Raw genomic sequence first — 14,375 nt, forward strand, 5'->3', positions numbered from 1 at the left:
ATGTTATCTACATCTTTCTTGAGGTAGATTCATCTGAGAGCAAAGTGCAGAATTAACACAGTTACAGTTGATTCTTTTACTAACATATCCAAAACCTGCAGCTTGATGCAAAGCCAAAGGTGCTAAAGAAAATTAATTTGCTGTCTTCCTTCACAAAATCAGAAGCTTCAAAAATAAAAAGGATAAACTTCTCATATTTCTTTGGAAAAATGAAAGAATAAATGGAATAATGGCAGACTTGTTGTACATCGCAGAACATGCACTTGGAAATCACTGAAATTGAACAAATTCATCTTGATTGATTCAGGCTAATGTATACTGCTCTAGAACCAATAAGAAGGAAGAGGCAGTATATGCAGAAAATGGAGTTAAGTGTCAGGTTCCTCTGTTTATCAGACATACTGTTGAACAAATTTTTGAATGCTATGCCACAATAATAGATCAGGAAACACACAAGTTCGCAGCACGGATTGTTTATAGATCACCAGCAGGAAGTGTCTCAGGTTTCATAAAGCATCTAGACTCTGTTTTAACAGGATTACACAGACTTAATCGAGAATCATATCCAGTGAAGACACTAATTTCGATTTTCTGTTAGATACTTCTGCCTGTGGACACCAAGAAATTTTTATTTCTATTCTTTTAATATTTTGGTTGGTTGGTTTGGAGAGGAAGGTTGAATATTTTCCACAGAAAAACTTCCATTGAGGGTTTATTGACATTACAGTTTTAGTCCTATCAATCTGCACTGATGTTAATGTTACACAGATTTATCTGACCATTATGGTCAAATGATAACAATAAAATTTACTAACCTATTTGGTACAGACAATAGAAGAAACGTATTGTATTGCAGAATCATAAACTCGATCACAGCGTTTAATACAAACTGTGAGAAGAACGCTAGGGAGACAGTTATAAAGCAGACAGAATTGATGGAAAATCTAACTCATTCTTAAACATATTTCTACAGCACTTTGAGTATTGCGTCCCTAAAACAAATAAGTACAAAATTGAATGGAATCAAGGATGAAGTGAGGATAGCTACTGGGATTTAAGTATCTTGTGCTGGGAAGAGAGGGCTCTACATAATTCAGAGAATAAGTTTTAGTCAAGATTTGAAACCCCATTACAAACAAAATGATAAAATCATCCAATCCATCATTTAGAAAGCAAAACTCTTGTACTGTGAGCAAAAAAATAAAATGAACTGAAATATAATTGCCTTACGTTCTTTAGGACACAATTCAAGCAATAATTTTAATAAGGAAGCCTATACACTTGTCTATTTCGATCTTATAACTTGTAATTTCAAAGTATTGGCAATAATGTACAATTTCTAACATTTTTGTTCAATAATTTGTATATTTTATTTTGTCAAACCATAAAACATCATTATTTGTGTAATTTTCAATCAATAATAATAATAATAATAATGTGTGTCATAGGTACCTCATTGATTTATGTCAATGAGACCAAATACAGATGCATTATGTTTATTTGTGCATATGCTTCATGTACCATCAGAGGTCAGTAGTTTCAAAAATACAATTACAGAATCATTAGATCACAAAAATTTCCTGGCAGCCCTAAATATGCTCTAGTAGCAAATATCTACAAAACTGGTGATAATGAAGCCACCACAAATTACTTACATATTCCACTCCTTCCAGTGTTTTTAAAGGTGATACATAGTAGATTTCTTTACTAAGCAGAACTTGTTAGCCACCTCCGTATTTGGCTCTCACAATTTGCCTTTTTTAAATATTCTTTTGTCTTCTTTGTGTGGCTCCCAAATATTATTAGCATGTCCACCAAGGTCTTAATGACACCTATTTTCTGTTTCAGGTGCTGGTAGGATCCCTTATTGAGATATCAATCAGCTGTGTACCTTTGTTGTGAAGCGTGTGGGCCAAAGTCCCTTTCACATATTTGGTCACTGGTGCACCCAGAAAATTAAGTTGTCCATTGTTTTCTTTCTCTATCCAGCACTACAGTATGTAGTTTAATCAATATTTCAATTGTATGTACATGCTTACAGATGAATAATACGTAGGAAAATATATCATGAAACCTTCAGTTTACCATGTCATATTTCTATATTTTCATGAGCAGAGTGAGAGATGATACTTGTCTTACTTAGTTCCTTATTTACTGAAACCATTTAATACATATTTTTTTGTAATATGGCAGACAACCAATGCAGAGGTTCAGTTTTTATATGAAGGTTGAGCTCTACTTATGTAAATTTTGTAACATTTGATCAAGCACCTGTTAATTGATACCCAGGTCCATAACTTACCTTTGTTGAAATGGCTTTGTGCAGGGTTACAGATACCTAGCTATATTTGATGATACAGAGATTTGAATAACAAACACAAACTTTACCAAATGTTTGTTTATTAAGAACACTCAGCACCAACAAAATCATGAATCTTATCCACTCCATTCCATCTTTCATCAGTGTTATCACTACACCATTACTAATAACGAAAATGCAGTGTCATCTAAAGTGATACACCGTGTAAGCTGTCACACCACTCTCTGACACTCTGTAACTTTAACTGATGTAGCTTCTTCTCAAATGGTGGCTTGTGACACAATTTTTATGGCATAAGTCAAGCTAATATCGTAGTTAAAAGGTCTATCGAATTCAAATTACACTGAAGGCAAATTTTATAAAGATTAAGTGCATCAAAATGAGAATTAGAGTGCCTCACAGATTGTCATTTCTGCACATATTCAAACATGATGTCTAAACTGGGCTGTTATGAGGACAGAAAAGATAAAACCGTACAGAACAAAAAAAAATTCAATAGAATATTGTTGATATGCATATCAGATCATTACATTTGCTTGGGATAGTACAAATCTGAAATCAAATTCTATCCAGACAGAGTATTTTGAAAGTAAATGATGCATTCTTTCTGAAGTTTTAATTAACTAATGTCAATTAAAACACCGTCTTTCAGACAAAATTCGCTATCTTAATCGAGGTATTTTGAAAAAAAGCTTATAAATATATGTCAAAAACAAGCAGAACATTGGCGAAATTAGTTCCTTCACAAAACAAATTATATCACTGTGGAGAAGAAATGATCTAACTTTCAGTACATTTTAGCTGTATTGGGTACCATTTATAAAAAGGAAACCAAAACCAAAAATATGAAATCACATGTTGAGAGCTGATAAAGTAAGTATAAGTATAATGACTGGAAGAGACAGACAATCTCAAGCAACTTTATGTTGTAGCCAAAAGTCTCTGGTATAAAACATCACAACCAACTTTACCAGTGGCAAAATTTATTTGTAGATTATAGTGAACAAGGAGGTTCTAGTGTGAAGTTAACGATTAGATTTATGTAATAATTATTTCTACTTCAGCCACTTTTTACCTCTATTTACCAGCATAACACATTTAATAGCATGCTGCTATCATCAGGTATTTTACAGTTACACGTAGATTACTCAGAAGAGTGATTAGTTTTATTTGTTGGGTGTGGGAAGGAGGTTATGTATTAAAATTTAACCCTGTACAGAACGAATCGTTTGATTCAGTGTAGACTTTGATGTTGTAATCACCTTGATGATATTACTCAGACACAGAGCACAACAATAAAAATTACACCATCACTTGACAGGTTCATATTCAGTTGTTTACATCCCAAAGGTTCGGGACCTTCCTGCAGTGTATTCGATGGGAAGTGTTTGATCATACGCCATAAAGCCTGGACATGAGTCCCTCTGTTTCTCATCTCTTCTCAAATGAGCCACTGGCTATGAAGACAACATTTTGGCACTGACAATGTACTGCAGACAAGCGTAGAAAATTTTCAGAAAGCTCAGGAGGCTGTCTTCTATGACAAGGGCGTTGAAAAGTTGGTACTACGCCACGACAGGAGTCTAAGCCTGAGCGGCGACTATGTAGAGAAGTAGTTGGAGGTGTAACTAACAGTAGCAAATAAAACAGTTTTGATTTTCACTGTGGTTTTCATTTCATGACCCATCGTTCCTTACTTTCCGAATAGCTCTCGTATATACTCGAGACGATTGATGATGAAATTGAAAAACAACATTTTAGATACACTGTACAATTTCAAATAAATGCAGCAAAACAGCCATAAGTCAATTAACCTTGAATGACTGTCGTTTAGTGTACATAACATAAAGTTTGCAATGAAATACTCTGAATACCTAAAACACTGAAAAGCATTAAAACAAACACCACATCTGAAAACTACCTCATATAACATAATTATCACCCTAGTGGGATAAAATAAAAGTAAGCAGTGATAAAAATTCGTAAATCGCTAATGCCCACTCACCAGAAGCCAAAAAATATCCACAACAGGAACTTTAACCATAAGATATATCACCGTTCGCAACTGTAAAAATAGTTTTTTGAGATAATAATTTACGCCTAAAATTTCCGGTAGTGGTAGTGACAGTCCATACACAGCTAAGTGGGCCATCTATCACAGTCCAAAAAAGATCCACAGCAGTAACTTTAAGTGTAAGATGCGCCATTCTTCTAACATTAACAAATTGTTTTCTTGAGGTTATAATTTTCTCTAAAATTTCCCATAAAGCTTTTACCTCCTTGTGGTTTCCAACAAAGCAGCGATTTCAGTCCATAGAGTCCGACCTACATTGCGATCTATGATATTTTTCTTCCTCAGGAGTCCACATACTGCTTCTTTCTTTGTCTGAACCTGTCACTCTCTCGCAGTATATACTTCTTGTGTGAAAACATTGAAAACATTGGTCGATTCGACTGAAGAAAATAAACTGATTTGAATTTAACTGTCTTCGAAGTCTATGGACTTAGATGAAATCGACTGCATTGTGTTCGAGCACGTTGTGGCATACCGAGTTTTTTTTTGTTGTTGTTGTTTTGTTTTTGTAATCCACTTTCTGAAGACCTGTGCAAGTGTGTAGCTTTTATTTGGTGTGAACTGACAACCTAAATGTGCTTCTGAGCATCAGAGTCACATCACTTACATGAAATTGAGAAGAGTCTTGTGTGCGTGAAAACTGATCACATTTATAAGCATATAAATAAACAAACCGATAATTTCATGCTCAGTAGACTTGGTCAGTGCGAACTGTTTCACGAAAACGTAACTGTATTTAAAAAAAATAATGTCGATGTATATAAGAATGTACCCTGAAACTCACGAAAATTTCTGCACTGACATATGGCCTTGGTGAAATAAAGAAACTGGCAGAGCTTACATTGCTTAAAGAAAACGAAAAGATCACGTATTGTGAATCTCACCTGCTAAGCGAAGTACTGGCAGAAGCCGCAAAACACAGCAAGATTCCCAAACTGCTAAAAAAATACTGCTAAAAACTAACGACAGTTGGTCCAGGGAAACCGGGTTCATAATTAGCACAGAATGCCAATGAAACACATGACTCAACCTTTAAGTTCTGAAATTTCGGTTAGGAAGGAACTTATCAAAGAAAACAGTTATAGACCCTAATACGACAATTCAACTAACCTAATCACTTCCATTGTACAGTAAATTCAACTAATTTAATCACTTCCATTGTACAGTAAATTAACTGAGGAGATCAATCAATAGAATAATTATCAAAAACTCGATTGTTACGAGGATGAAGTGGATCAACAGTACAAGTCCACAAAAATAAAATTTTTAACTCATCAGATAATACCGTGTTCTTCATTTTAAAACCTTTTTCATCTCCTTATGCTATCTCACCATTGTTCTGAATCATCATTTCTCCTTGTAATAAATCTACATCTCATATAGATGTAAGAGTGCATCAAGTATTACACAGTATACACAACGAATTACCGCATGCTTTCCACTACTGACTGTCAAAGATTCTACGACTCCATAGTGCGGCAATTGCAGACACAGATACTGTTGCCTAACAGCAGCCTTTTCAGTAGTTGCAGGGGCAACAGTCTGGATGATTGACTGATCTGGCCTTGTAGCACTAACCAAAACGGCCTTGCTGTGCTGGTACTGCGAACGGCTGAAAGCGAGGGGAAACTACAGCCGTAATTTTTCCCAAAGGCATGCAGCTTTACTATATGGTTAAATGATGATGGTGTCCCCTTGGGTAAAATATTCCGGAGGTAAAATAGTTCCCATTTGGATCTCCAGGCGGGGACTACTCAAGAGGACGTCGTTATCAGGAGAAAGAAAACTAGCGTTCTACGGATAGGAGCGTGGAATGTCAGATCCCTTTATCGGGCAGGTAGGTTAGAAACTTTAAAAAGGGAAATGGATAGGTTAAAGTTAGATATAGTGGGAATTAGTGAAGTTCGGTGGCAGGGGGAACAAGACTTCTGGTCAGGTGAATACAGGGTTATAAATACAGAATCAAATAGGGGTAATGCAGGAGTAGGTTTAATAACGAATAAAAAAATAGGAATGGGGGTAAGCTACTACAAACAGCATAGTGAACGCATTATTGTGGCCAAGATAGACAGGAAGCCCACACCTACTACAGTAGTACAAGCTTATATGCCAACTAGCTCTGCAGATGACGAAGAAATTGAAGAAAAGTGTGATGAGATAAAAGAAATTATTCAGGTAGTGAAGGGAGACGAAAATTTAATAGTCATGGGTGACTGAAAAGGGAGAGAAGGAAACATAGTAGGTGAATATGGATTGGGGCAAACAAATGAAAGAGGAAGCCGTCTGGTAGAATTTTGCAGAGAGCCTAACTTAATCATAGTTAACACTTGGTTCAAGAATCATAAAAGAAGGTTGTATACATGGAAGAATCCTGGAGATACTAAAAGGTATCAGATAGATTATATAATGGTAAGACAGAGATTTAGGAACCAGGTTTTAAATTGTAAGACATTTCCAGGGTCAGATGTGGACTCTGGCCACCATCTACTGGTTATGACCTGTAGATTAAGGAGGTGGGACCTGGATAAACTGAAAGAACCAGAGGTTGTACAGAGTTTAAGGGAGAGCATAGGGGAACAATTGACAGGAATGGGTGAAAGAAATACAGTAGAAGAAGAATGGGTAGCTCTAAGGGATGACGTAGTGAAGGCAGCAGGGTATCAAGTAGGTAAAAAGGTGAGGGCTAGTAGAAATCTTTGGGTAACAGAAGAAATATTGAATTTAATTGATGAAAGGAGAAAATATAAAGATACAGTAGATGAAGCAGGCAAAAAGGAATACAAACGTCTCAAAAATGAGATCGACAGGAAGTGCAAAACGGCTAAGGGGTGGGGTGGGGGGGAAGGGGGGGGGGGGGTTGGCTAGAAGACAAATGTAAGGATGTAGAGGCTTACCTCACTAGGGGTAAGATAGATACTGCCTACAGGAAAATTAAAGAGACCTTTGGAGAAAAGAGAGTCACTTGTATGAATATCAAGAGCTCAGATGGAAACCCAGTTCTAAGCAATGAAGGGAAAGCAGAAAGGTGGAAGGAATATATAGAGGGTTTATACAAGGGCGATGTACTTGAGGACAATATTATGGAAATGGAAGAGGATGTAGATGAAGATGAAATGGGAGATACGATACTGCATGATGAGTTTGACAGAGCACTGAAAGACCTGAGTCAAAAGAAGGCCCCAGGAGTAGACAACATTCCATTAGAACTACTGACGGCCTTGGAAGAGCCAGTCCTGACAAAACTCTACCATCTGGTGAGCAAGATGTACGAGACAGGCGAAATACCCTGAGACCTCAAGAAGAATATAATAATTCCAAACCCAAAGAAAGCAGGTGCTGACAGATGTGTAAAATACCGAACTATCAGTTAAATAAGCCACAGCTGCAAAATACTAACGCGAATACTTTACAGAGGAATGGAAAAGCTAGTAGAAGCCGACCTCGGGGAAGAACAATTTCGATTCCGTAGAAATGTTGGACACGTGAGGCAATACTGACCCTACGAGTTATCTTAGAAAATAGATTCAGAAAAGGCAGACGTACGTTTCTAGCATTTGCAGACGTAGAGAAAGCTTTGACAATGTTGACTGGAATACTTTCTTTCAAATTCTGAAAGTGGCAGCGGTAAAATACAGGGAGCGAAAGGCTATTTGCAATTTGTACAGAAACCAGATGGCAGTTATAAGAGTCAAGGGACATGAAAGGGAAGCAGTGGTTGGGAAGGGAGTGAGACAGGGTTGTAGCCTCTCCCCGATGTTATTCAATCTGTTTATTGAGAGAGCAATAAAGAAAACAAAAGAAAAATTTGGAGTAGGTATTAAAATCCAAGGAGAAGAAATAAAAACTTCGAGGTTCGCCGATGACATTGTAATTCTGTCAGAGACAGTAACAGACCTGGAAGAGCAGTTGAATGGAATGCTCAGCTCCTTTAAAGGAGGGTACAAGATGAACATCAACAAAAGCAAAGCGAGGGTAATGGAATGTAGTCGAATTAAGTCGGGTGCTGCTGAGGAAATTAGATTAGGAAATGAGACACTTAAGGTAGTAAAGGACTTTTACTATTTGGGGAGCAAAATAACTGATGATCGTCGAAGTAGAGAGGATATAAAATGTAGACTGGCAATGGCAAGGAAAGCGTTTCTGAAGAAGAGAATTTGTTAACATCGAGTATAGATTTAAGTGTCAGGAAGTCATTTCTGAAAGTATGTGTATGGAGTGTAGCCATGTATGGAAGTGAAACATGGACGATAAATAGTTTGGACAAGAAGAGAATAGAAGCTTTCGGAATGTGGTGCTATAGAAGAATGTTGAAGATTAGGTGGGTAGATCACGTAACTAATGAGGAGGTAATGAATTGGATTGGGGAGAAGAGAAGTTTATGGCACAACTTGACTGGAAGAAGGGATCGGTTGATAGGACATGTTCTGAGGCATCAAGGGATCACAAATTTAGCATTGGAGGGCAGCGTGGAGGGTAAAAATCTTAGAAGGAGACCAAGAGATGAATACACTAAGCAGATTCAGAAGGATGTAGGTTGCCGTAGGTACTGGGAGATGAAGGAGTTTGCAATGGATAGAGTAGCATGGAGAGCTGCATCAAACCAGTCTCAGGACTGAAGACCACCACAACAACAACAACAACAACGACTGTTATCTGACCACAGTTCCTCATATATATAATTTTCCTTTACAAATATTAACACGTACAATAACATCATAAAAAATAGCCATCTTACACCCGTTAAAATATATGAAGCTGTACCATTCACGTAAACACGCCATCATTAAGTGTGCAGGTTGAAGCTGACAATAAACAAATGGAAACTCGAGGGAAATACACATTGGTCATTTAGAAAACAATGCACACGCGAGGAATTATGTGCTGGGCACTTATTGTTGAGCTGTTGCATGAAAGTTGTGATTCTAACAGCACTTCACGTAGAAGATGAGGAAGTTTACATTTGGTTAAGTTCGTAACCGTACAGTCGTGTGAAATTCTTCACAAGTGGACCGCAGTAGAAGAGTAGCTATTAAATTTTTTATCTATGGGATTATTGTTTTGGTGAAATAAGTTATTGTGCTGAAGGTCAAGTACACACATTGTATAAAGGAAGCATAAAGGAACTTTTCATTCAGATCCTTAGAAAATGCCAGCCTGACCAATTGAAGAAGAATGTGGAAGATAACGATTTGTCTTAGTACATGAATTTTTTTAATATTGCTAAATAGTATTTGTACAAAGTGCAACAGCATAATTACATCTGACAAAATCTTGTTTTTGGGAGAAGTACCCTTTTTCAATTTTTTTCGAAATGAGTTAGTTTTTGCTTTTGTCTAAGGGTTTGTCAAGTATTCTTTTCAGTTAACTTCAAATCAGTTAAGAAGTCATTTTGACGTTTCTCTGTTTTTTTTTTTTTAATTCAGATTCTGACAGCCTTGCTATCTTGCAGTTTTCTCATGAAATACTTTATATACGTGATTAGGGAACTTTGGTTTCTGAAATTGATACACTGCGAAATGTTGTAGGAAATACCCTGGGAGCTGCGTCCACTCCTAAAAAATTGATCAAGATCATCAGCAATATGAAGAATCATCAGACACCACCCTCTAATTCAGCGCACACTAGACACCCCTTTTTACCAGCCTTCAACTATTCAGACCACAGAAACCTACGATGATATTTCGTGAACACTTGTTTTATTGCATGTTCTTCTTTTCAAATTTGTAGACATTGTGCACGCCTACGAGACTTTCCCTCACAGAGGAAAGCGAGTGAAACTCTCGGGGGTTGCGTAATGTAGCCGTTTCGACCGTATGTACTCTCAAATTTACGATCTTATCCCATTTTCGATCTTATTTGAAATGTTTTAAACTCAGACTGCATAATATGTCGTGCTAACACAATGAACCCTTGGAAAAAAATCATAAAACTACTGTACTACAAAAAGATAAATTTTTGTTTATGTGAATATAAAATGTGTGAATTCCTAAGGGACCAAACTGCTAAGGTCATCGCTCCCTAGTCTTACACACTACTTTAACTTAAACTAACATATATTAAGAACAACAAACACACCCACGCCCGAGGGCGGGACTCAAACATCCGTCGGGAGGGGCCACGCAGTTCGTGACATGACGCCACAAACCGCGCTGCCACTCTGTGTGGTATGTGAATATGTTGTTGTTGTGGTCTTCAGTCCTGAGACTGGTTTGATGCAGCTCTCCAAGCTACTCTATCCTGTGCAAGCTTCTTCATCTCCCAGTACCTACTGCAACCTACATCCTTCTGAGTCTGCTTAGCGTATTCATCTATTGGTCTCCCTCCACGATTTTTACCCTCCACGCTGCCCTCCAGTACTAAATTGATGATCCCTTGATGCCTCAGAACATGTCCTACCAACCGATCCCTTCTTCTAGCCAAGTTGTGCCACAAACTCCTCTTCGCCCAATTCTATTCAATACCTCCTCATTAGTTATGTCGTCTACCCATCTAATCTTCAGCATTCTTCTGTAGCACCACATTTCGAAAGCTTCTATTCTCTTCTTGTCTAAACCCTTTATCGTCCATGTTCCACTTCCATACATGGCTACACTCCGTACAAATACTTTCAGAAATGACTTCCTGACACTTAAAATGATACTCGATATTAACAAATTTCTCTTCTTCAGAAACGCTTTCCTTGCCATTGCCAGTCTACATTTTATATCCTATCTACTTCGACCATCATAAATTATTTTGCTGCCCTAATATCGAAACTCATCTATTACTTTAAGTGTCTCATTTCCTAATCTGATTCCCTCAGCATCACCCGACTTAATTCGACTACATTGCATTATCCTCGTTTTGTTTTTGTTGATGTTCATCTTATACCCTCCTTTCAAGACACTGTCCATTCCGTTCAACTGCTCTTCCAAGTCCTTTGCTGTCTCTGACAGAATTACAATGTCATCGGCGAAACTCAAAGTTTTTATTTCTTCTCCATGGATTTTAATACTCACTCCGATTTTTTCTTTTGTTTCCTTTACTGCTTGCTCAATATACAGATTGAATAGCATCGGGGAGAGGCTACAACCCTCTCTCACTTCCTTCCCAACCACTGCTTCCCTTTCATGTCCCTCGACTCATAACTGCCATCTAATGTATGTTATCATAATTGTTCTATTGTGCTGTTGAGTGAATTTCATTTTCCGTAAATTATTTTTGATTTAATGTTCTATGTTTCGATCTTAATATGACTATATCTTTTCTGATGTACTTTGGAACAACGTTAACTGGGTGTGTATTGGTTGTATGCTGTCTGGCGGGAAGGAAGGAAGGAGAGATGTAAAGTTTTTCTGGATTTGAGTTCAAATGGAATGTATTTCGCTTCGTGAACATTGTTATTGATGGCAGTAGGGTTCAAATGGTTCAAATGGCTCTGAGCACTATGGGACTTAACTACTGAGGTCATCAGTCCCCTAGAACTTAGAACTACTTAAACCTAACTAACCTAAGGACATCACACACATCCATGCCCGAGGCAGGATTCGAACCTGCGACCGTAGCGGTCACGCGGTTCCAAACTGACGCGCTTAGAACCGCACGGCCACACCGGCCGGCGATGGCAGCAGGGCATCTAGGATTGTTAAACATGAAATTTACATACGATTCAGTTTGTCGTCTATGTTATTTCGAGAAACACGTCAACCTATAGGGTTTCCAGACAAACAAGAGAATCTGGTGTCCAGACAGAAGAAATTCTAGCAACGGATTGAAGGAGATCTTTAAAAAACAAGATAAGTGTTTTTTCTTTAAAACTACGACTAGACCCAGCCAGTGTTTTTTACTCCATGAACATTTATTACAATTAACGATCATCCAATTGTTCTTAACAAAGGAGGTCGTTAAAATACTAATCCTTTTTCTTAGTCACTGCGCCATCTTATTCGGCCGTAACGTACAAGGAGGAACCTTCTGCCAGCAGTGTTTCCTAGAAACGTAATCGCATCTATTTATTTTGATACTACGCGTCAATTAGACACCACCAGGCAGTAAAGGCATTGTTAACATTCAACTTTATATCATGTCAAGTTGTTTGCCACCATACGCAGACGGCACCGTCTATTTGAAATAGTCAGCGCGTTGAATCGTTTGATGCAGCTCTGTCGAATGTGGTGCAGCCTTATGAGTGTTCGCCTGATCGATCTCCTGGTGCCATATTCCATGGACGCTGCACGAAGCCTCTCTTGCTTATCTGAAAAAGTTCCGCAGCATCCGCGTAACTCTTCATCGGTTTGGTCAGTGTGTTTTGCAACCTGGGAGAATCACACTCTCGAAATTGCACTATCATGTTCCAATTGAGGAACGACTGAAGTCCAAGAACACTTTCCTCAGATGCACAACGAGTCTAAACAGTAATTACGAGACACATCTTGACATAAAGAGGAAACAGCACGATCTCCGATGTGGTTGCTAAGAGACTGCGTACACAGGCGCCCGTACCTCCCAGGCTATACGGATTGCCCAAAATTCACAAGGATAATGTGCCACTGCGGCCTATTGTGAGTAATATCGGGGCACCAACGTATAATCTCGCGAAACATCTGGCAGCGCAATTGAGCCCTTTAGTAGGAAAGTGTGAGCATCATATTCGTAACTCACAAGACTTTATTCGTCGGCTCAAGAACTTACGACTCGCACCATCAGATATACTCGTGAGTTTTGACGTAGTCTCACTTTTTACTCGAGTACCATTGCAGGAATCGTTGTTGCTCATTAGCGAGAAGCTGGATGGGGAACTTTTAGACTTATTCCAACATGTGCTCACCTCGACATACTTTTTATTTAATGGACAATACTTTGAACAGACTGACGGCGTCGCAATGGGTAGTCCCCTGTCACCCATTGTGGCTAATCTTTTTATGGAAGACTTCGAGGAGAGAGCACTCCAGACGTCGGATTTGAAACCTACGTGTTTTTGGCGATATGTAGACGACACCTTTGTTATCTGGCCTCACGGCATTGCGTCACTGAATGTTTTTCTTGAGCATCTTAACTCGCTTCATCCCAACATCAAGTTCACGACGGAGATGGAGAAAAACGGCGAACTTCCATTCCTGGACGTGTTGGTACGGAAAAAAGAAGATGGCACGTTAGGTCACTCAGTGTACCGTAAACCAACACACACGGACTTATACTTACAGGCCACCAGCTGTCACCATCCTTCGCAACGAAGTGGCGTACTGAGGACGTTGGTCCACAGAGCACGAGCCATATCAGACTCAGACAGCTTATCCAATGAGCTACTCCATCTGCGCACCGTTTTCCAACAAAATGGATATTCCGAACGGGAGATTCGCCGTGCCTTACAACCGAAGCGGGTTACCCAACGTGAGGAAGTGGAAGAAGGCGAAGAACAAAGGGGAATGGTCATCTTGCCATACATCGGCGGTGTCTCTTCAAAAATAGGAAGATTATTGAAGAGGCATAAAGTTAAATGTGTTTTTCGTCCGCCGGCAAAACTCAGAGCTCTCTTGGGCTCATCTAAGGACAGCCTTGGCCTAAGAAAACCCGGTGTTTACGAGATTCCTTGTAGCTGCGGCATGTCGTACATCGGACAAACTTGTCGCACTGTAGAAGAGAGATGCACTGAACACCGACGCTACACTCGTCTGGAGCAACCAGAAAAGTCTGCAGTGGCCGAGCATTGTCTCAGTACAGGCCATTCTATGAATTATCAACATACAAAAATCCTCGCATCGACGAGTTCGTACTGGGACAGTGTTATTAAGGAAGCAGTGGAAATACGTAACTCGACGAATCTTGTAAACAGAGACACGGGCTTTCAGCTTAGTACAGCTTGGGATCCAGCACTGGCCATATTGAAGTCGCTTCGAGCTGAGAGGAATACTATTGGTCATGAGACTGACGACGATTCGCCAGCAAAATAAATATTCTGTTGACAACGGGAGAATAATCAAGGCGCCTACGTGGACGCGCAGT

This window comes from Schistocerca piceifrons, chromosome 4, assembly GCF_021461385.2.
Source record: "Schistocerca piceifrons isolate TAMUIC-IGC-003096 chromosome 4, iqSchPice1.1, whole genome shotgun sequence".
Lineage (NCBI taxonomy): Eukaryota > Metazoa > Arthropoda > Insecta > Orthoptera > Acrididae > Schistocerca > Schistocerca piceifrons.